This window comes from Corapipo altera, unplaced genomic scaffold, assembly GCF_003945725.1.
Source record: "Corapipo altera isolate COAL_440 unplaced genomic scaffold, ASM394572v1 2c, whole genome shotgun sequence".
NCBI lineage: Eukaryota > Metazoa > Chordata > Aves > Passeriformes > Pipridae > Corapipo > Corapipo altera.
The window spans coordinates 1,141,599-1,162,819 of record NW_020884923.1 but is presented as its reverse complement, the minus strand read 5'-3'; the positions used below and the strand labels follow the sequence as shown (position 1 = coordinate 1,162,819).

The 21,221-nt window shown below is 37.8% G+C and overlaps 1 protein-coding gene across 3 annotated transcripts in view; it reads left to right on the top strand.

Annotated features, from left to right (window-relative positions):
* The first annotated feature begins 275 nt into the window (after positions 1 to 275).
* The window catches only part of SIPA1L2 (signal induced proliferation associated 1 like 2), a 130,987-nt gene continuing 110,041 nt past the window's right edge, over positions 276 to 21,221 (top strand). For 2 of the 3 annotated variants that reach the window (XM_027657301.1, XM_027657299.1), the window contains exon 1: positions 276 to 577. The gene's annotated coding sequence lies outside the window, so the exon portion shown is untranslated. The remainder of the gene's footprint in view (positions 578 to 21,221) is intronic. The other variant, XM_027657300.1, reaches the window with a different exon arrangement.

Genomic DNA, 21,221 nt, shown 5'->3' with positions numbered 1-21,221 from the left:
CCGTGATCCCCCCCCCGCGCCGGGCCGGGCCAAGGGCGGGGGCGGGGGGGGCGGTGTCTCGGCGGGGGGCGGGGCCTGGGCCTTGCTGGGAGCGCGACAGCGCGAGCGGCCAATGCGGAACTGGCGCTCCCCCGGGGCCTCGCCGGCCCCGCCAATGGGGGCGGGGCCGGCGGCAGGGGCGGGGCCTGCGGGCGCGCGGGGGCCGGCGCGCTCGGGTGCGAGTGTCGGGGCTGCGCCCGCCCCGCCCGCCGCTCCCGCCTCCCCGTCCGGCCGCGGAGCCGCACTCCAGAGCCAGCGCCGGGCAGAGCGCGGGGCAGCGCGGGGGAGAGAGGAGGACGGGCACGAGCGGCACCCGCAGCCGGCCCGCAGTACCCCAGCGGACGCCCCCCGGTTCCGTGCAGGGCTCCGGCTCCCCGCGGGTGGCGTGTCCCGCGGGAGGGAAGAGGAGAGGAGAGGATTGCTCGCCGCTGGCGGAGAGCGGAGCGCAGCCCGTGTGCGCGTGGGGGGGGGCATGGGGGTCCCGCGACTGGAGCAGCCGGAGCGCGGGCAGCGGCGGCCGCGGCAGCGGCGGCACCAGGTAAGGAGCGCCCGGCACCGCGTCCGTGCCCCGGGGGCGTGCGAGTGCTCTCCGTGCCGGGAAGGGCTCGGGGGCAGCTTGGGGAAGGGCGTGAAGGACCCACGTCCTCTCCCCTCAGGTGCCGTCGGGAGGGAGGCTCGGCTGCTCCGGGCTCCGCGGAAGGACGGAGCGCTGGTGCAGGGAGCGGGGAAGCGGCGAGGAGCCGCGGGCCCCCCTTCCCCGCCAGCCCGCCGTCCTCGCCCCGGCCGCCGCTCTGTGCCCGCCGCGCCGGGGCGGAGTGGCTGCGCTCGGGATGGGTCGCTCCCGCACGTCGCCTTTATAAATAGCGCTCGGATCTGGCTCCCGAGTAATGGCCGCGGGGGCGGCGGGGGTGTCCCCCGGGTCGCCGGTCACCTGCGGGGCGGCTCTGCCACCGGCTGCGGCAGCCGGGGCTCGCCGCTCCCCTCTCCCGGTCTCGCTTCGACAATAATGGCAATTACGGAGTAAGTTTGCTTGGATCGGACATCCGTGGGGTAGAGCTGCTGTTCAGAGCTGAGACGGTTCAGTGGGGATCGCCGAGCGCTCGGGGTGGCGGAGGGAAAGGATCTTCAGCCCGTGCAGTTTCCTTAAATGATTTTAATGCTGTTTATTTAGTTACTGGATACAAGGCGCAACCTGCATCCTTTTGCACTCTTTGTTATATTGTAATATTCTGATAGCTGTTCAGTGGTCCGTTCTCCAAACTTAGCGTTCGAGTTCATTAAATGGTAGATAGCTGGGCTCAACTTTGCTTTAGATTTTATGTTCCTGGCTCCGCACCCCTTCGATGTTCCGCTGCAGCGCCTTGCTGGGCTGGTGAGAGCCCCTGTGAATGGGGAAGTAGCGTTATGCAGGCTTGACAAAGGCAACTCCGGAGTCGACAAGTTTCAGATATGGCTGTTAAGGTTCACAAAGTAGGTCAGTAAACTACCTTAGTACTTGGTGCTGCATTATTTCAATACATCAGTAGTTTGAATACTTGCTTTCAACCTGGCTTTTCTAGAGGAAACGAGTTCTATTTTTTATGATGCAAAAGATATGCAAAGTTGAAGAGAATTGCACATGTAAATTTCCGTGAGCTCTTTTGTGCGCAATTTTCACTTCTAAAAGTTAACACTAGATGGCTTTCTTATATCAGCTATCCTACAGGGAAGGAAAGCATGTAATCTGGCTCTGCAGCCTGCTATTTCTGTATTTGTCTATTTTTTTTTTCTTCACGTAAATAGTAAACTATGTTCTGGTCAGTTCTGCACTGATTAGACCCGAGCAAAATTTGAAGTTTGCTTACTAGCTGACATAATTTATTGTTTTGATCAGCTTATCTTGCTGCTTAGGCATTATTTTACATATGTGTCACTGATATCTAAAGAAAGTTTTAGTTGAAAGGTAACTCTGCAAAATATTTACGATGCTTTAAAGGAAGGCAACTGCATAAGGCAGGATGTTTGAAAATTGAGAAAAGCCAATAATTCGGTCTTATTTGTTACTTAGTTTCATGGGCTTATTTTAAAAAGGACCATCGTGCATTGATATTGTCCAACTATTTTTTCCCAGATTCTGTACCTGACTATCTTAGACTGAAACATTTTGGAATTGGATTCAGAAAGGTAGTGCATCACAGCCTGCTGGATATAGGAATGCCTGGCCTTGATGCCGTATTACTCTATTTCTTGTGGGTTTTTTTCCATAACTGTGCCTGTTGTCAGTGGAATGTGTTATTTGCCCTCCATTCACTTTTTCGGTGGCAGCTCTGAAATACTTCAATCTTAAATTTGATCTTTGAAATATCTTTTATTATTAATGCAAACATGTTTAAATCATCAAGAGCTCTAATGCATTATAGATATTTAAACATCACTTAGGGTCCACAACAGTTGATTTATAATTTATGTAGCATTCATATAAAGCTAGATTTAGAGAGGTCTCTGAATGTATTGTCTTGGTTTTGCATGCCCAGTGGGTTACCTTACCAGGTCATGCAGCACTTCGATGTAACAAGAAGGAATACTTACTTGTAAGGATGCCAGACTGTTTCACCAATCCTGTTGTATCAGTTAAAGATCATTTCGTTTGTATATGCCAAGGATATAATGCAAAGCCTAGAACTAAATAAAACCTCAGTTCCTTCTAGCTGGTATCTGCTTATTGTGCATACAGTATTTTTAAAGGTTTATATTTCATTTTCCTGAAAGAGAGATAATGTGGTCTTCTTTTTGTAGACATACACTGACATGCCATTACTCAAGTGCATTGTGAAATACTCTTGCAAATGAAGAGAGTCAAATGAGGAACTAGGCAAAGCAGTGGTCAAACAGGCAAAACCATCCCTTTTGCTGTTTTTGACCTTTACAACTGAACGAAGGCAGTTCATTTTTTCACTTTCAGCTTCATAGGCATTGTACATAAGCTTTTTATCTGCAGATCACCAGTTCGAACTGCAGGAGAAAGTAAATATTTTCTCCTTGCCTTGGCTGGAGCTAAGATCATATTTAAACGGTTGGAAGTTAAAATATTTTGAGTAGGTTCATACCTTTTACTGCTTAGAGATCTGATTTGGTAATATTGAGTGAGAAATGCTATGTTATTATGATAATATAAGTTACAGATTGTGGAAAGAGGGTGGGGCACTGGGTTATCTAGTTTCTCACGTTAGTCATCCAAAATTACCAACAGTAGCTGTTTTGACAGCTTGAAATGAAATCAGGGTTTTCTCTTTCCATGCAATTTTTGCTTTACAATTTAAAATGCTTTGCAATTTTAAAATGTTTGGATAATCTGGGTTGTAGATCAGTGAAGTGAAGATGGCTGTTGTTTTATATATGTTGCAATATTGTACTCAAAGTAGAAAATTTTCTTATATTAGGAGACATAATTTATATCAAATTCTTGAAACCCTTATCACTTGCTAAGTCAAGACCAACTTCAGTTTATCTCTTTATTTTCAAGAGATTTTTCATCCTCATAAATCTGAACAGGAAGTTTAAGGTAGAGGTGTCTTGACAGTCTTTTTCTACCCTGGTTTTTCTACCTGAATTTTGAGGAAATACTGTGAAGGCTGTCTACCATATCCAAGAATCCAGTAAGAAGAATTTATGAGGGAATTTGTATTTAGTAATTGAAAAGTATGTTTCAAAGTTGTTTGTTTACTTATTTGTTAAACATTAGTTGTTCACATAAATGGCATTAAGAATAACAGTAATTCCTCATGACATTCAGTGATGATGCCATATGACTGGTTAGATTTTTAAGAATTGCCAGGACTTCACATGACTAGCTGTATTTTTTACTTTGTTTTGAAAGGGCAGACTTCATGTTAAACATCTGATTTATCATGACAGAAGTAAATGAGAGAGAACCTGTCTTCCTTTGTAGTAAAGCACTGACCCCAGATTTAAAGCCACTTTCATGCATAATTGAATGAACGGAAGATTGAAAAGGATTATTATAATTGGTGATGCTCTTCTAGTTTTTAGTTAGACAGGACAGCAATAGGCAGAAATGTCATTGTGAATATTTTGCACCATAGTTCTTACTAAAAGGATGTGTAAGCTCTTGTTTGGATCATGAAACTGTAATTACATCAGCAGTTAGCTACTCAAGATTTATAAGTGGATTCTTCTGGTTTTCTAGAACTTCTTAAATAATGAGCAGTCTATACATAATTAAAGGTTTTGTTTAAAAAAAGTCTTGAATCCTTATGGAGGTAGTCTTCTGAACATGTAATAAATGTAAGCAGCTGCCATCCTGTCTTTTTGGATCTGCAAGCAAACAGCTTTATTGGATCTGATGCTTGTAAAACATTTTAAGAATAGTAAATGTTTGAATGAAGTAGACATTTGTTTTAGTTACTGTTAACTGGGGATTCTGTTTTCCTTACAAAAATGACCTGTACTAAATTTTTTTTTTTAAAGTTACGACATGTAATGTAGAAAGATACCATCACTGTTTTGAAAGTGAGGGAGTCTAGAAGGAGGCTAGGTAGAGGAGAGATAGTAAATTGGCTTGTAGTAGGTAGGAGGCTGGAAGATAGCAGTAGCTGAAGTTGTCATGACTGCCCCTCCCCCTCAACAGCTTAAATAAAATTCTGAGCACAGGACTTGGAGTTTTGCCATTGAGTTTGAATCTTTTCTTATATAATGCCTTCATTTGTTGTCCTCAGTCCTGCAAAGTCCCATATTCAGCTCTGCAGATATTTGTCTGTATTATTTGCTCTTTCTTCTTTCCTTCCCCTCTCCCTTCACTGCTCAAATTCTCGCCTACATAGTGGCTGTGGATTGTGATAATGCGTGCCTTTATTTATGTGTAATATGTGTCCTCTAACATAAATCCCATCAAATCATTTTCATATAATTTCAGACTGAAAATTCATATTGTGAAATACCTATGATTCAAAAGCTAAAAGATGAGACTTATAAAGCTCTCATAAAACTCAACAATTTGCTCTTCCATTTCCCTTTAGGTTCACTAACTTTTATTTTAAACCTGATACAATCTGTGATGAAATTATAGAACTGCTTTACGTATTACAGAAGCAACACATTATGGTACTTGAAATGTTTTTATATGGAAAGGTACTCTGAGAACACTAGAGGTTCTGTGGCAGGTTAATTCAAATGCAGCAAAATGTGTTTTAATATTTTCATAAAATTTTTCTACTGGTTTGATTTGTTTGTTTGTTTTGTTTTCAGGGTTTTTTTGCTGACACTTGTTTTACTCTATCTATATGAGAGGGAGAGGAGATTCTGGGCCACCTTGTATTTAATTTTGGATTTTTACAGTCACTTCAGTCAAATTGATAAATTGTGAAATGATATGAGACTAAAACAGCAATTAAGATGAGTGGGGACAGAGTAAAACTTTCTATAGGTGTTAGTAATGTACATACTGTTAAAATATGTTTTGGTATTTTTTTCCCTTTCATGTAGGGGATTAAAAAGAAATACTGCAATTAATGCGTACTTAGCAAAACTGTCACTGCAAAAAGGAGTTCTGTCTCCTCTATTTTATGAAGAAGGTATTTGTGAAAGATGGGAACTTTCAGTCTGTTGGTTTTTTTCCTTTTTTTTTTTCTTTCCACCTCAGTGTTACAAATTATTTAATCATGCTTCTCTGACTGTTTTCATTTCTGGTTTCTGTTCAAAGCTAATTATTTCCTATTTTTAGGTACATTCAAGGAAAAGAGCACTCCTAAGTGTTTTCCTGGCCTCTCAGCACTAAATATGAATACCTGGCATGTTTTAGAATGAAATCTCATTGTAATATTTGTGTGACACAAAGTGGGGGAAAAAAGATCAGAACACTGTGGCTGTGTATATTCATACGTCCTCACGCCTAATGTGCACATAATCTACAACGTGTAAGCAAGCATATGTATTTTGCTGTGCTGATCTTCCTTATTGCAGTGGCTGTCTGCTGTTGAAGAATTAGGAGCAGTTTACAGTGATCAGGTTGTCCTTGCTGTTCTGCTGTAGTAAAGTAAGCCTTGGTTTTACTTTGTAAGGTTGTCAGGACAACAGCTTATTATTATTGCTCCTCGTGGTTTTTCTCTGTAGCAATGAAGGGAGCTGTTTCAAAGACAGTGGCTGCCTTGCCACATTGGGCTGCAGGATTGCCAGCTGTGATTTGAGTTCAGCAGGATGCTCTGGGTTTGTCATGTAAAAATTCTAATTGATGATGAATGTGAGGATAATTTTGTTCATTGGTCTAATGCAAAACAACCCATTGTATTTACAAACCCATGGCCTATTTTCTCCACAGGATTGTCATTACTCCTCTATTCTCTTCCATTTGAGACTCAGAGAAAAATGTTTGAAGTTTGACAATATGGAACCTATGATATAAGCTGATACAAGGCAGGAATTAGTTTAAAGCTATGTTATGTCAGCGTGCTACAGTCTGACACTGGAGCTAACAAGTGAAACCACTGGGGATTTCTGTTAGGTTTAGTTTGTGATGTCTTTGACAAAAATATTGTATGAAGTTGGTGTTCAGTGATAAGCCTCATAAATACTAGAGGTGTTGTCATTTTGAAGAGCTACTTTACTTGTTACATGGTAAATGAGAAAAATAATGCAAGTTGTTACATACAACAAACTAAATGACTACAAAGGTGCTTCTCTGAGTGTGGTCATTATATGCAAGAGGTGCAGTATTTTCAACTGCAATAATTTTTAGATTGTTGGGATGTTCAGGGATGGGAAGATGTTCAATGTGCAGCAGGGAGAATTATATGAGGAAAACCTTCAAATAACTGAGGATTTTTTTTTTTAATTTCATGAAATACACCAACATGGGACTTGTTTTGGCATTTCCATAGATTCTTTTATATTGCTAATATAGAGATATTCCTTAGTTTGATCTTCAGATTATTCAATCTGGGTTGAGCTGTAGTAGCCAATCAAGTGCTGTCCAGGTAGTTAAAATCCTTTCATCAAAACAGTAACCTTCTATGTCAAATTCCCTTTTCAGACAACTGAAACAACAGTCTATTCACAGAGTAATTTGGCAGAGATACATAGGCATGGGTTGCAGCTGTAGGTATAATACTAATCAGTTAAATTGATAAATAAATTCAGTTTTCATTTAAGTAGGTGTTTGTATTGCTTTGTTTCTTATAGTGTGAAGTCTTTCCCATTTCATGATTCATGAAATGGTGTAAGGTGGGTAATGACTTTAGGTTCCCTTGGTTGGGTGATGAAATTAGTTTTTATTTTCATGGACTACATTTACAGATTCTGAAACTTAAAACCCTTCTATTTCATACATAAACACATTTTTCGTTAGTCCTATGTTTTATTCCTTAATAGGAAGAAATCTAATGCAGTTGTTTTGATTTCGGTCTTGTTTTTGTGTTTAGTTTTGGTTTTTTTTTTTTCCCCTAAGCAGAAATTAAAATGGCCTTGTTTGAAGTTCCTGAGTATCTTTTATATACTTATTCATAGTCCTGGCACCTTTATATATACACTAAGTATATATACTAAGACCTTAAATGCCATCAGATGAGATTTAATATTGTTTATGGCAGTTTGCCCATCATTTATCTTGAGTTTATCCAGGCTTTGAGATTGGTTTTGATAGCATCTTTCTTATAAAGTTGCAATGTTATGGTTTGGATGGGAGGACTGGCTTGATTGTCAGGCTCAAAACGTAGCAGTTAATGGTTTGTATTTCACCTGGAGACCAGTTAGAAGTGAAGTACTGTACTGGGACCTATTGTGTTTAGTACTGTGATCAGTGACCTGGAGGAGGAGATGAAGTGTTTCCTCATCAAATTTGCATGTGACATCACATTGTGAGAGTAGTTGACATGTTTGAGGACAGTACTCTGCAATTTAGAGAGGCTGGTGGCATGGACCATGATGAACCTTGTGACATTCAACAAGGATAAATGCATGTTCTTATGCCTTGCCACAGCAGCGGGTGGGGAGTGATTGCCTGGGAAACAGCTCTGCTGAAAGGGACCTACGCATTCTGACAGACAGGAGTCAGCATGTCAGTCTTCACTCACATAAAAAAATGCCAGCAGCATACTAGACTTCATGAACAGAAGCATAGCCAGTGGATTGCCAATATTCAGTATTCCTTAGACTATACAGGATATACCCCATTCCAGTTTTGGTTCCCCCAATACATAAGAAATATTAAGTAAACTGAAGCTAGTTCAGTGAAAAGCCAGCAAAATGAGGGGCTTGTGGCACAGAAGGGGAGGCTGAGAGAAACGGCTTTGCATAGCCTGGGCATCAGAAAGCTCAGGAGATACTTAATAGCTGCCTCACAAGGTGATACCTAAGAGATTATTAAGAAGACAGCCAGGCCCTTTACAGAGGTATGTGACAAGAGGAAGAGACACAGCAGTCACAATCTAAAATAGATGAGGTTCTGATTTGGCACTTGCAAATAAAAATCACCCTAAGGACACTGAGGAATTGGAACAGGTAACACAGGCAGGTTGTCAAATCTACATTCTTTCCATTTTTTTTAAGACTAGACTGGACAAAGCCCTAAGCAAGTTGGTCTAAATAAAGTGCTATGGTGGCTTCCTGTGTGAATTAATCTATGAAATATGACAAGCTTTTTATGGTATCAGTTGCTCTGATAATTGAGAATTTTAGTTGATATTCCAGTGTACTATTATTCCACTTTATTATAGTACAGAATTTGTACAGAATATTTCCCTATGATAATATTGGGAAGATCTTTTTACAAGACTAAGAAATAATTACTATGAGCTCCTATTATATATTCTTTGTTTAAACCAGTTGACAAGAATTCCCAAATAAATTATTAGCACTTAAATATTTTATTACTATAGTACTTAACAAAAGAATAAGTGCTTAAAGACAATAGTGTCCTCTCAGGTTTGGCTTCAGATATACTTTGCTCACCTTGTCACTGAATTTTAAAACATGATTAGCAATACTGGAATTTCAGTGTGTGAATTTCTGTTGAGTGGTTCTGTTGGATCTCTTCCAAAAGATTGTTTTACTGTTAAAGAGCAGGATGCAAGTTTGAAACTGGCTCTCAGCAAGTCAAACTTACATTTGTATTTAGTTCTTTTGCTTTGACTACTAATTTTAGTCCTGTGGAACTCCTGATAACCTAAGCTAGAGTTACTCAGACAAATCACAGCCTTTTTTTCCAGCCACATGGGTATTTAAAAATCCAAATTGAAATGGTTCGGTTCTGAAAACAGGTGCTGTTTGCACTTCTTTATATTGTCTTAACCTCTTAGTTTAATTAGCTATAAACAAGAGCCTGCAGAACCTCAGAAGCTTGAGATGATTCCTATTCTTGCTCATCCAACTTCATAGTTGTTACACTTTTAAGTATTTCTATGTTTACCAAAGCATGAATCAGACATATTAAGTGTTTAAAATTTCAGGGGTTTGTATAACATTTGGCTTCAGTATGAAAGAGGTTGCAAATGCATGCTGAGATAATCATAACAAACAGGAAAGGGAATGGAAAGAATTTCCTTTAGGGTAAAATTCCTTAAAGTGGAAATAACCCTGATAGATAGTACTTGTCAGTTCGCAGAGAGGGTTATGACTTGCCTTCTGAAGATATTTTCGCTGAAGGTGAAAGGATGTGGAGAAGCTCAGTCAGATGTCCTATCAAACCATCTTTTCAAAAAAAGGAGTTAAACCACTAATTTTGTTAAACTAATGGATCTCCAAAATTCTTGAATTAAGACTGTTGATAGGTACAGATAAACAGCCCAAGCCCGAAACCTCCTTTGCCCTGAACTGAACTACTTGTTTCTTTTATGATCCAGTTGCTATAGAAAATAACTACATCATTGATCTTTCTCATAAATCAGTTGCACTAAATTTTGATTACTGATGGGTTGCTGTTTTGGTGTTTTGTTGTGGTTTTTTTGTTTTGTTTTGTTCTGCACCCTTCCCTCCCCCCCCTTGTAGTAGGAGACTGTTCAGGGACTCAGTTCACTGAGGACTAAAATTTTCTACTAATCTGTATGTGAAGCACGTGCTGAGGTTGCAGCCACTTGTTTGATTCTACCAATATCCTTGTTTAACCTAAATAGTTTGTCTTTCTTCCTGATACTTATGGACAGCTTGCTTTGTCATAGCTCGGTTTTCTGAGTTTGATCCAGTTAAAGTTTTAGTCAGTCTTTAAACAAGACAAACACTTAGATGCTTCTTGTAGAGTATGGTACAAACACAGTGGCTGAGGAACAGAAGTCCCTTCTCTATACTTGTTTCATTTCCATGTTTTCTTATGGCTAATAAGAATTTAAGTAACATTCTACACAAATCAAAATTGTATTCTGTATATCTTGAAAGAGTGATTCCAAACATAAAAGGGGAAGTAAATTGTTCATCAAAACTTACTTTGTTCTTTCTCAGTTATATTTTTTACCTTCTTTTGCAATGCCAGTGCTTCTCAACATGGTGTTGTATTCAGATTCATTAGTAACCTTTACTTTGTGTCAAGGTCCTTACTGAAAATATGAGATGAAACTGATTCCAAGATTGACCTTAGACTTCATCTAATAAACTGCTTTAGGTGTTTTTTTTTCAGGAGAGTCAATTGTCTCTTTACTTGTTCTCTTTTCAGTATGGTACTGTATCAGGTACTTCCTTAATTTCGGGTTGTACCTTAAGGATTTTTCTTGAATACCATTGATGAGCTGATCTAGGGAATCTTTCTTCTGTGTAGAGCTGCAGCTCTTGAACCAGCTTGTCCCTGATGCTTGTGGGAACCCAGCTGAAGCAGTAGCTCTTGCTGAGTTCCTAAATAGGTTGACTATGGTTTATGTACCAAGCAGTGACAGTAATTTAAAATACAATCTGCATAGAATTTTCATAGCTGTGATATGTGAGCTTCCTTACTCTAAATTGCGTTCTTTCATGCAGTCCAACATTAGCACAGTTGCTAATGGCATATGCAGGAGAAAGCAGACCTTCTTGGAACCTTATGTCGAACCAAGTTCTGTAGCTGGCCAGTTCTCAAATGAGACAGTGTAGATTTCCTGCTTTTTGTAAGTAAATGTGTCTTATAAACCCTTGAGAACTAAATAATTCATTAGTGAGTTTAAAAAGTCTGTTCACTGGCATTTTATTTTCAGAGCAGGACTCAGCTTTTGAAATTATTCTCCTGATCTTCCCACTTAAAAATATTTTGTTAGCATGATAAAGTAGTTTCAGATAACGTAAATTATATTTCTTTGTAATGAAACTAACCCAAATAAGATATTGACCGTAACATAAACTTCATTTCTAATTCTGAATGCTATACAATGTGACTGAGTAATTGAGACATGGAAGTTAAAAACAACAGTGCTGAAGGTGATGTGCTGTACAAAAATTTCAGGTGAATATGTGAGAAGAAGGCAAATAGCAAAATGAAACAAAGTTTGTGGAGTAAACTCTTATTTCTCAGTATTCAGAAAGTAAATATTTTCTCTAACTTGTTATGACTTGGACAGAATTATAAAAATATTGTGTCAGTTTTGTCAAGCTCACTCAAATTGAGTTTAGTCATCTGAGATATGTTAACTCAGTGGGGAAGGGTACTTTAACAAAATAAACAAAACAAGCCAACAAACCCGCATTATTAAGGAAAGTGATCGAGAACTGTTGTTCCGGAGGTTTAAAAGCATTACATCAGCAGCTCCTACTTTTTGAGGTGGTTGTGTTTTTTTTGTTTGTTTTTGTTTTTTTTTTGATGTTGGTCTGGAGGTGGAAAAAAATATGTATTCCTCAGGCTGTCCCCCCATTTATCTTCCCTTTTCTCCTCAGGAAGGCACTATGGCTGTTATTTAAAGTTTTAATAGAAAGATCACAGATCACTATCTTGTAGTGGTTACTTTTTTCAGTGTTTATAATAGTTTGACTCACAGATTTGATCACATACCAGTGTTTTGGTTACATGCACCAAAATAAACACAGAGCTTGCTATATTTGCTTTGTATTTTTCTATTTCTTTATTGGGTTTTTTAGTTCATTTAAAGTAGATTTCAACAAAATTGCAACTAATTGCCAGTAGCCCAGCTGATTTATAGGAACAGTATAAAGATTCTCATAGCTGAACTGACCACAGTAAAACCTTGCAGTTATGTTATGAAACCTAGAATCTGAGCTTCTAATAAAATGTTTATGGCCTTCAACCTCTTTGGCAATAAATTAAAAAGAGAAATCTGTTTCAAGTGCATTTTTTCCTTAAACTGTAATGACATAACTTCTACTCTAATGCTTTTCTCCTCCCACATGCAGTCTTTCATTCTACAGTAAAAGTTTTCATGCCCTTCACTCGTGCTCTATTCTGTCTCCCACACCCCTCTACTGACTTGCCATTACCCACTTCTGGAACAAAAAATGACTTTTCTATGTTTAAAAAGCGTAGGCCTGTGGCACAACTGCATAACCCACTTAAACCCTGGGTGGTTTACTGTGGCCAAGGGGGCCCAGTGTGTGGTTTGTCTCTCTAGAGGCTGGAGGCAGAGCATAGCTCTGATGAAAGACAGCTGACTGTCAGCTCTTGTGCACCTTCTGGATGGGAAGTGTGTGGTCAGATTTGCTTCCTGCCCATGATGTTTTGAGGTTTATTGCTGCCAAGAGGACATGCTCTCAGCACCTGAGTAAGACCAGAGCACAGGTTGCCCCTTCACCACTGGCAAATTAGTGGAATTCCTTTTCCAGCTATGTGTTTTAAAGGACATGTACAGTATGGAGTAGAGGAGTAGATGGACTATGTTTTTTCTAAATTTATGGAGAACGTTCTGTCCTTTCAAACCAGTTAGGCTTTAAATGACTTTATCTCATCAGTTAGAGGAAATAAAAACATTGCAAGAGGTTCTAAAGACCAAAAGTCTGTATATGGTTCACAAAGATGATGGGGGGGTAGGTGTGGGTTGGTACACTTTTCAGGATACAAATCTTGGCCTTCTCTTTGTTGTTTTTCCTGTTTAATACCTATAAGATTAGCACCTTTTGTCATACTGATGAAGTATTAAAATAAATAAACAGTGTGACATTCAGTTAAGGCAGCAATGAAAGCCTCTTGAGCTCTGTGTGTGGTCAATATTTTGAATAATTTGACAGAAGGGTTTTGTTTCAGGTAGAATCATGGTTCTTTACTTTTTTCTTATTTTAACATCTTGCCTGAAACATACAGTAAGTATGTACACTCTGGAGGTTATTCATTAGTTTAATGATAACTCTGCTATCCTTGACAGAGATACCTTTTTCCCCTCTCCTTTGTGACTACCATAGCCACTGGTATGTTTTAATATTATTTTTATAATCAAAGATGAACAATTGGTAAAACTTAGCTTCTCCACGTTGAGTAGTTTCTAAGTTAATAAAGATTCCATTATCTTATTAGAAGAGTTGAAAACATGTTTAAGAGGTAAGAAGGTATAAGGTTGTGTTTTCTGGGAAGTTAATATATTAACAGCAGTTTCTCTCCACAAACCGATGAGCTGTAGAATAGGTGGATATATGTTACCTTCATGATGCTCCTAATTAGAGGGGGAGTTAGAAGACCAAGTGAATGAAAACACAAGAGGAATATGAAAATATTTATTATGAATACCCTCCATTTGTACGAAATGGTCTCAATTTTTCTGTTAAAGAATTGTTCATCTGAAAGAAAATAAATCACTTCAAGCTTCATTGTTAGATATTAAGCACTAGATTATATGAATTTATATAGTGGTTTTGGTTTTTATTTTCCTTGTATCACAACAATCTCATTCAGCTTTTTCCTGACTGCTCTTTGACAAATACAGATGGGAGTACAGATCTATATTTTGTGATCATTTATATTTTGAGTAGAATACTTGAGAATTTGGGCTGTATATTAAGTAAATCTCAAGTTTTCCTTCTTTGTCTTTCCCTATATTTTCCTGTGGTGGGGTCAGAGAAAATTCTGGAACACAAATATTCTGCTCTCTTCATAGTCCAAAGTATACAAGATGATCTTTTATGTTCCCTTTGTTTGTTTGTTTTTGTCTGTACTTCTTAAAAGTAGTTTAACTTGAAAATACTTCTGTTTTTTTTCAAAAAGCAGTTGTGTACCTGTTTCGTTCTTAAAAGTATGAGATGCTTTAAAATACTACAGATGATAATCATGACTGAAACAAGAAATACTCTCCCTTCGTGGGAGGGGGAAAGAAATGCTGGGTGATACTTAAAATATTTGTGATAGCTGCAAAGCATGTATACTGCAATTGTACAGTTGTCTCAAGGATTTTTGTCCTTCTGAAAAGAAATAAACCAGCAGTAATGATCTTGGGTTGGGGAGTGGGGAAATCTTTGACAGATGGGAGAGGAGTGAGTGAATCAATGGAGTATGTATGTTTGCATGCCTGTGCACATATCTGAAATGTAGAAAGAGAAAGAAAACATAAGTGAGTAACTGTTTGTTTCAGGGGGAGGGTGTCGGGTTTTTGTTTGGTTGGTTTTGGGTTTTTTTGTTGATCTTGGCTTTATAAATCAGTAGAAAGAGACAGTTTATCCTTAGTCTGTGATGTTTATGATTTAGAGCTTTTTTTTTTTTTGATTGCTAAATGTCTGTTCCTGCTGGAAATGCTATGGTGTTTGACTGCTAATTTTCATTACTCTTTTATTCTACTGCAGTTTTTAGAATGAAATACATTGTGTATCCTTAATGGGTATGAATTGTTACATAAGTGCATTATTGAGATAAAACTGTGGGAAGGCACATGCAATTTCAAAATGTGTTATAAATCAGTATTTTACTCCAACCTTCTTCTTAGTAGCAATTGAAGCTTTATAAGAGAAGGGTTTGTCTTGGTTTAGTTTTGATTCAACAGCTGAGATAAAGGATGTGTTTCTAGAACTTTAACAACCTTGAAAGTTTGTTTTGGATTAGGTTAAATTCCTCTAAGTTACTAAGAATTTTTTCACAAGAATAAAAGTCTGTGTTCACAGCAACATGGAAGGTTGTGAATGAGGCACTGAATGTATAAGGGAGACTTACTTTTGAGGCAGAAGATGTGGCATGCAATGGTGCCAAAGCTGTGCTCAACCTGCACTAACTAGCAGAATGCATGGAGATGCAGAGCCTTGCTGTCTTTCTTAAATAAGATGTTTAGGTATAAAAGACAGCAAGAAACTTGGTGTCTTTTTAAGTCCCAATCACTCATTACTTTAATTTGCATTCTTTCCTTTGAACGGACTAGGAGCGTGAACCTCAAATGAGAGCCATTATAACTAATGTTTGGGGAAAAATATTAAAAATTGTGCATTAGAAAACATACATTGAGAGAATGAGTTGCTCTCGTTAAAAAAAGTGTGTTAATTTAAATTTTTTTTCAGAAAAAACTTAAATGAATATATAAAACTATATTATCTTGATGTAGTCTCCTAGTTGTATATTTACATTTATTTTGACTCTCTTAAATAAATATGTTCAAAATCTTGCTTTATTTAGAAGTGGATTAAGTTTTATCTGAATCATGTTAAAATCTGTTAAGTCTTAACTGGTGGAGTTTTAAATTAAGATTGTAAAGGCCTTTGTAGCACTTTTTATTTCTGTGATATGTGATGATACCTAAACTGTGTAACTGTGTGCAGAAATAAGGGGAATGGACTTGTCTCCTGGCCAACTGTTTGTTTGGATTTTTTTTTTTTCCTGATCTCAGGTGGCTATTACTCCAGTTTCACAAATACTGACTATCTGTAACTACTCCACACTTAAGGACATTTTTGTAAGTTCAGCCTTTTTAAATACACAAACCCAGGGCCTGTGCTACTGAAGAAGAAGATAAAATTACTCTGTATGGCAGATGGCAAAGTGAAACTGTTATCCCTGCTAATTTTTCACTAATTTAGATATGTTGTATTTTTTCTTTTCCTCAGACACTGAAGTCTAAAAAAGTCCATGAAAAATACTGCTTCACATATTTCTGGTACAGCAAACATACCTTGTTTTGAGTAATTTTTTGTTTTACAAGAGGCAGGCCTTTCTGTGCCTTTCCTCATTTCTCTTCTCATGCAATAGAGCCTTTGGGATGCTTCCAGTTTGATTGGCAGGCTGGCATATTTAGGCATGGTGGAAATACAAACTGTGTGTTTTTCATTCAGAACCACACAAACTATGCCGTATTTGAAGTAAGTTATTGAAGCTCCATCTGCAAGAATAATGGCCTTAAGAATTTGAACTGGTGTTAGTTTTTTTTTAAATACAAGAGAAAAAGTATCTGTCAAATATAAATGTAAAAGGAATCAAAAGGAGGCAATCCTGACCAGAAACCAAGCTTTACTTTTAAGTTAATTCACTGACTAGTCTTCTGATTTGCCATTCAGTAAAGAACAAAGGGCTGGGAAACAGCAGTAGAGGTGGTAATTGTAATTGCCTGTATTAAAAATGCATTGTGAAGGAGCCTTCTCTGCAGCTATATCAGGGAGATGGGGGATGGAGAGGAACGAAAACAAACAAAACCCCCACAACTGAAACAAACAACTTCCCCAGCCCCCTAACAGGTAAGATTAATTATTTATTTAGTAACAGTTCAGAAACACTGGATGAGTGGAAGTGTGGTGAGCAAATTTTTTTGGGGGAGGTCAGGCAAACAGAATATACCCTAGGCTGTAGTGTAACTATACTGGGCTCTAGTTGCAATGGGAATTAAAAATAATGTAAAAACATTTCCTTAGTCAAAGTAATCAAAGAAGAATTAGTTTATAATTTTGTAAAGTATGTAAAGATCTATGATCTCATTTCAGCTTCCCAAAAATGTTTATTTATATCAATGTTATTATTTTAAATTTACACTTAAATGACTTCAAGTTTTTTTAATATAAGACAGCTACCATATCCTGAAACATCTGGTATTACAACCTTCAAAAAAGGTATTCTTTTCCCCAGTTCACTTAATGGGTGAAATCATAGTGATTTTTGTCTATGACAAACTTTCTTTGACTTCAGTGAAACTAGAATGAACATATACCCAAAAATCTGTCACCAAATCCTGTTGACCTATGGATGTGGATTAATGTTATTTGGGATGCTGAAAGCTTTGGGCTGCTCCCAAGTTAGTCCCTCTTGACTTAAAAAAGGGATAGTGTTCTTGTTACAGTATGTTGTAGTGTACTTATCAGCTCAGATGATGGCTCAGGTCTCCGTACTTCTCAAAAGGATCACCATTAATTCTTTATTTTCTGTTGGGTATTTGCCTTGTATTCCTCTTTGTTTTGTGTGTGTTTAATCTGGTTTATTTCACTTAACTGTTACACCATGTTGACTATGGTTGTTGACTATAAAAGCAATGGTAAATTATCCAACTCATATTCTTGTAATGAATTTGATGACCAATTATACTATTTTTGTCTCTGATATTTGAAGGGAAATGGGAGACATTCAAATGCAATTCTGAGCATTGTCAAGCTTTTCAGTGTTGTTTCAAAGTAAGAGAAAGAGGACTACAGAATTTTCAATAGGGTTCAGTGTGTATGGAAAGCACTAAGAGATTATAAGTGTAACGAAGAATTAATTTCTAAATTCTGCACATTTATTTAAATTACTAGATATTTCAGTAGGAGAGCTGGATGAAATGTTAAAAATCTTGATTTATGTTAAATATCTAATTTTGTTTCGTGTATTTCAAGAGGGATGTTGATAAACTGGGGAACATCAATAAGATGGGTGGAAGGCCCTTACTTGGAGCAAAAGACCTGTTGGAAGATGCTGCAAAGCTTGTTCAGTCTGACAGAGAGGCAGCTACTGAGTGACATAAGAGAACCCCATAGCTTCTTGAAGGGTAGTTTCAAAAATGATAGAGGTGATTTTTTTTCTAAGTCACCAAATTGGCCACAAACTATGATATGGTGTATGTTTGGGTTAGACGTGAGGAAGAGCACTACTCAATAGTGGTGGAGGGAGGCCTGCTGGTGGAACAGACTGCCTGGAGAATTTTCCATCTTTGGAGGTCTTGAAGACTCAGCAAGACATTGCTGAGTCAAGCATGAAATGGTCATGCCTGACCATTTCCAGCTGATGACAGTCCTGCTCTGAGCAGAAGATTGGACTGCATGACTTCCAGAAGTGTCTCTCAACCTAAACTGATTATGTTTTTGTTCATCTTCTAGCCCCTTTCTTTTATTACCTCATTCTAAAATGAAATGCAGCTCATGTTTGTTTGAAAAAGCAAACAACACTGTCAAAAAGCATATCCCTTCACTGATGTTGTTTGAAAACCATCTTACTTTTCACTCTAGAGGAAAACAGAGCTGATAAAGGAATGTTCTAGGGTTTTCTGTAGTACTTAATATCTTGCTTTCCTCTCAAAAAATTACAAAAAGTATTTTTTCACCCCAGACAAATGTTAATGGTAAATAAAATATTACACAGACCCATGGGAGCAATATAAAAAAATATTCATCTTATTTCTGTGAATAGCATTCACAACACTGTAATTTAGTTATGGTTTTTTCGCACACATTTTATGACCTGTGAGTAATTTTTGTATCTTTCTTGCTTTTAAGCAATTGCCTTAAGTCAGTTGCCATGTTCCACTTATCTTTAATTGAAATGGTCAGGTACTACCTCATTGTCTAGCTGATTTTTTTTCTTCTTATCTGCTTTTCTGCAATGATTTCTGCCTTGTTTAGTAGCTTTGGTTCCAGGCTGATAACTCACCTTTATCATTAGTATTTTCACCATTGATATTTTCATGAGATTTCTCTTTTTTTGTGTTCAGGTGATATCAAAAGCACTGCAAATGTCTTACTGCTGTACTCTGAAAATGCAGGGAATTTGAGGCCCTATCTCTTTGATTGTGGGGTGTGGTACTCAACTTTGCTGTAGTTATACCAAACCACTCACATTTAAGCTCTTTATCTCTTCTGTGATGAAGTCCGGCATTGTACAAATTTAAAAAAAAAGGGGGGGGGGGGGCATGAGGACTAAATGTTGAGCTATTCCTGGTAGAAAAGAGAAAAACAATAAAACCAAGGATTGGAAAGTAGCTATACTGTTTACTCTATATTATTTACTGTATTTTCTATAATTTGTGGTCCAAGCATGATATTTTGCAGTGCCAGAATTGGTATTATTTTGTGCTCTCTTTGTGATCTTGCTTATTACATACTTTTGCTGTGTTGTCAAAATGAGGTGTTGCAAAGGGAGAAAACAATGCCTGGAGCTGAGTATGGTTTCATGGAAGAAAAATAAAGGTAGAAATGAAGATGATGTGTTCACATTATGTATGTGAATGGCAGTTTGCAAAGTGTCATGTTGAAAATATAAATTATAAATATTTAGCTCTTTATTACCTATTATTAAAGATACTTACATTCCATATTAATTGTAGATTTATTGTAGGTTAAAAGACATTATTGAAATAATGGGCAATGCAGACAAAATTTCTGACAAAATCATTTTGATGTAAAATTCGCACTCTTTCCCAAATGAAAAGCAAGTATGGTAGAGCTATCTCTGTCTTACCTTTTCTGTTTTCATAATGAAGAATATTCATTACTTATTCAAAATGTGATAGAACTCTTCCAGGTCAGAGCATGGTTAGTTTATTTCATATTCAGGATAAAGCTATAGTTACCTCTGCACATGTATAAGAAGATTCTGATGGCCTAAGGATAGGCCTATTTACATTGCTGCTTATATTAGAGAGTGTGGCAATAGTGCATATTTCACTGTTCGCTTTGTGTGTCTTACCATGTGCTCTGTGTTATTTTTTTCAGAGAAAGCATCATCCAAAGTTGCAGTAAATCTGAGACTTAAGCAGACAAAAGATAAATGAATATTGCTTTTAACATTAGTAACTGCTGTGTAATTAATTGCACTCAATTAGCAAATCTTTAAGTATTCACACTGCAGGAATGTAATTTGTTTTCCCAGGTAGCTGATCACAAAATAGGCAAAGCTGCTTTTAACAAACTCGAGTAATTGCATATTTCATTGAAAAGGTTTTGATTGAAACAGTGGTGACTTACCTGATGATCCTCAATCTCTCTTGAGCCCATTCAGTTTTTCCAGCTGGCTTACTGTTGCTTTAAGACATGAGATGGGTGTTTGGATGGTGTGCTCCCTGATAATTGAATGCTGTTCCCTCTGCTAGTCAACTAGATACTGAGAGTTTGGAAGTGCATCCACTGGGGAGACATCCCTTCTTGGTTGCATGCGCAGGGACTGGTATGTAAAATTAGGAACAGTGTTTACTGTGATGAAATACCTGTAAACTGACCTGTATCTGGTGAGGTTCAGCCACCCTGGATCAAATACGATATCCCTTCTATAGGGGCAAATTTAACTTTGTGATAGTATTTTTATATTGTACATAATTTTATATTGTGACAGCAGTTGTGATAAATATACTGTGAACGTATGTAATAGTGATAAAGTTCTCAAATTCCTTTTAAACTGAGTGGTATGTGTAGCCTACAACATGATTAGTGCCCTCATCTGCTTGACTTCTTTTAGACTTTGAATTTTCCACATGCCACTAGGCTATAGAGGATTACAGATCTTAGACAGATGAATGTAATCCTTACTATGATGGATGTTAGTATTTAGTGAAGCTCACAAACAAGTGTACAAACTGAGGTGTCAGGCATCCTGAACCAACATGAGTTATTTTTTATTGTTTGTGTGGCTTTGGTTCAGAATGTGGAGTCCAAGAAAAATCTGTAACTGGGGAATTCCACTTTGGGTTTTAAATAGACATTGTAACATTGCAGCCAGCATTGGTATTAAAAACAACCACCTTGTCAAATAAGGGAGAAGTTTGAAGGTTTTTTGTTGTGTTTTTATTTGTGTTCTTTTGCTGGGTTTGGGTGTTTGTTTTTTTGTGTGTGTTTTTTGTTTGTTTGTTTGTTTTGTTTTGTTTTTTGCAATGATGATATCTGGAACATTGATCTATACATGTTTAGCTGGGCAGCATAAAATTAAGAAAGAACTTACTGATTTAGAAGGAAAACCCAGTTTACAAATCAATGTGTAAAATACGTGCTGTCCAAAACCAGGGATTTCACAAGTTTTAAAGCAATGGTTATTGTATATCTCTGTTTTGTTTCACAGTAAAGCATGCTGCTTCTTTTTGAAATACAGACTGAGAAATAGAAAACAATAAGGCTAAGGAAGTAGCAGCATGCTTTCTCTCTGAAATGAAGAATTACAATGA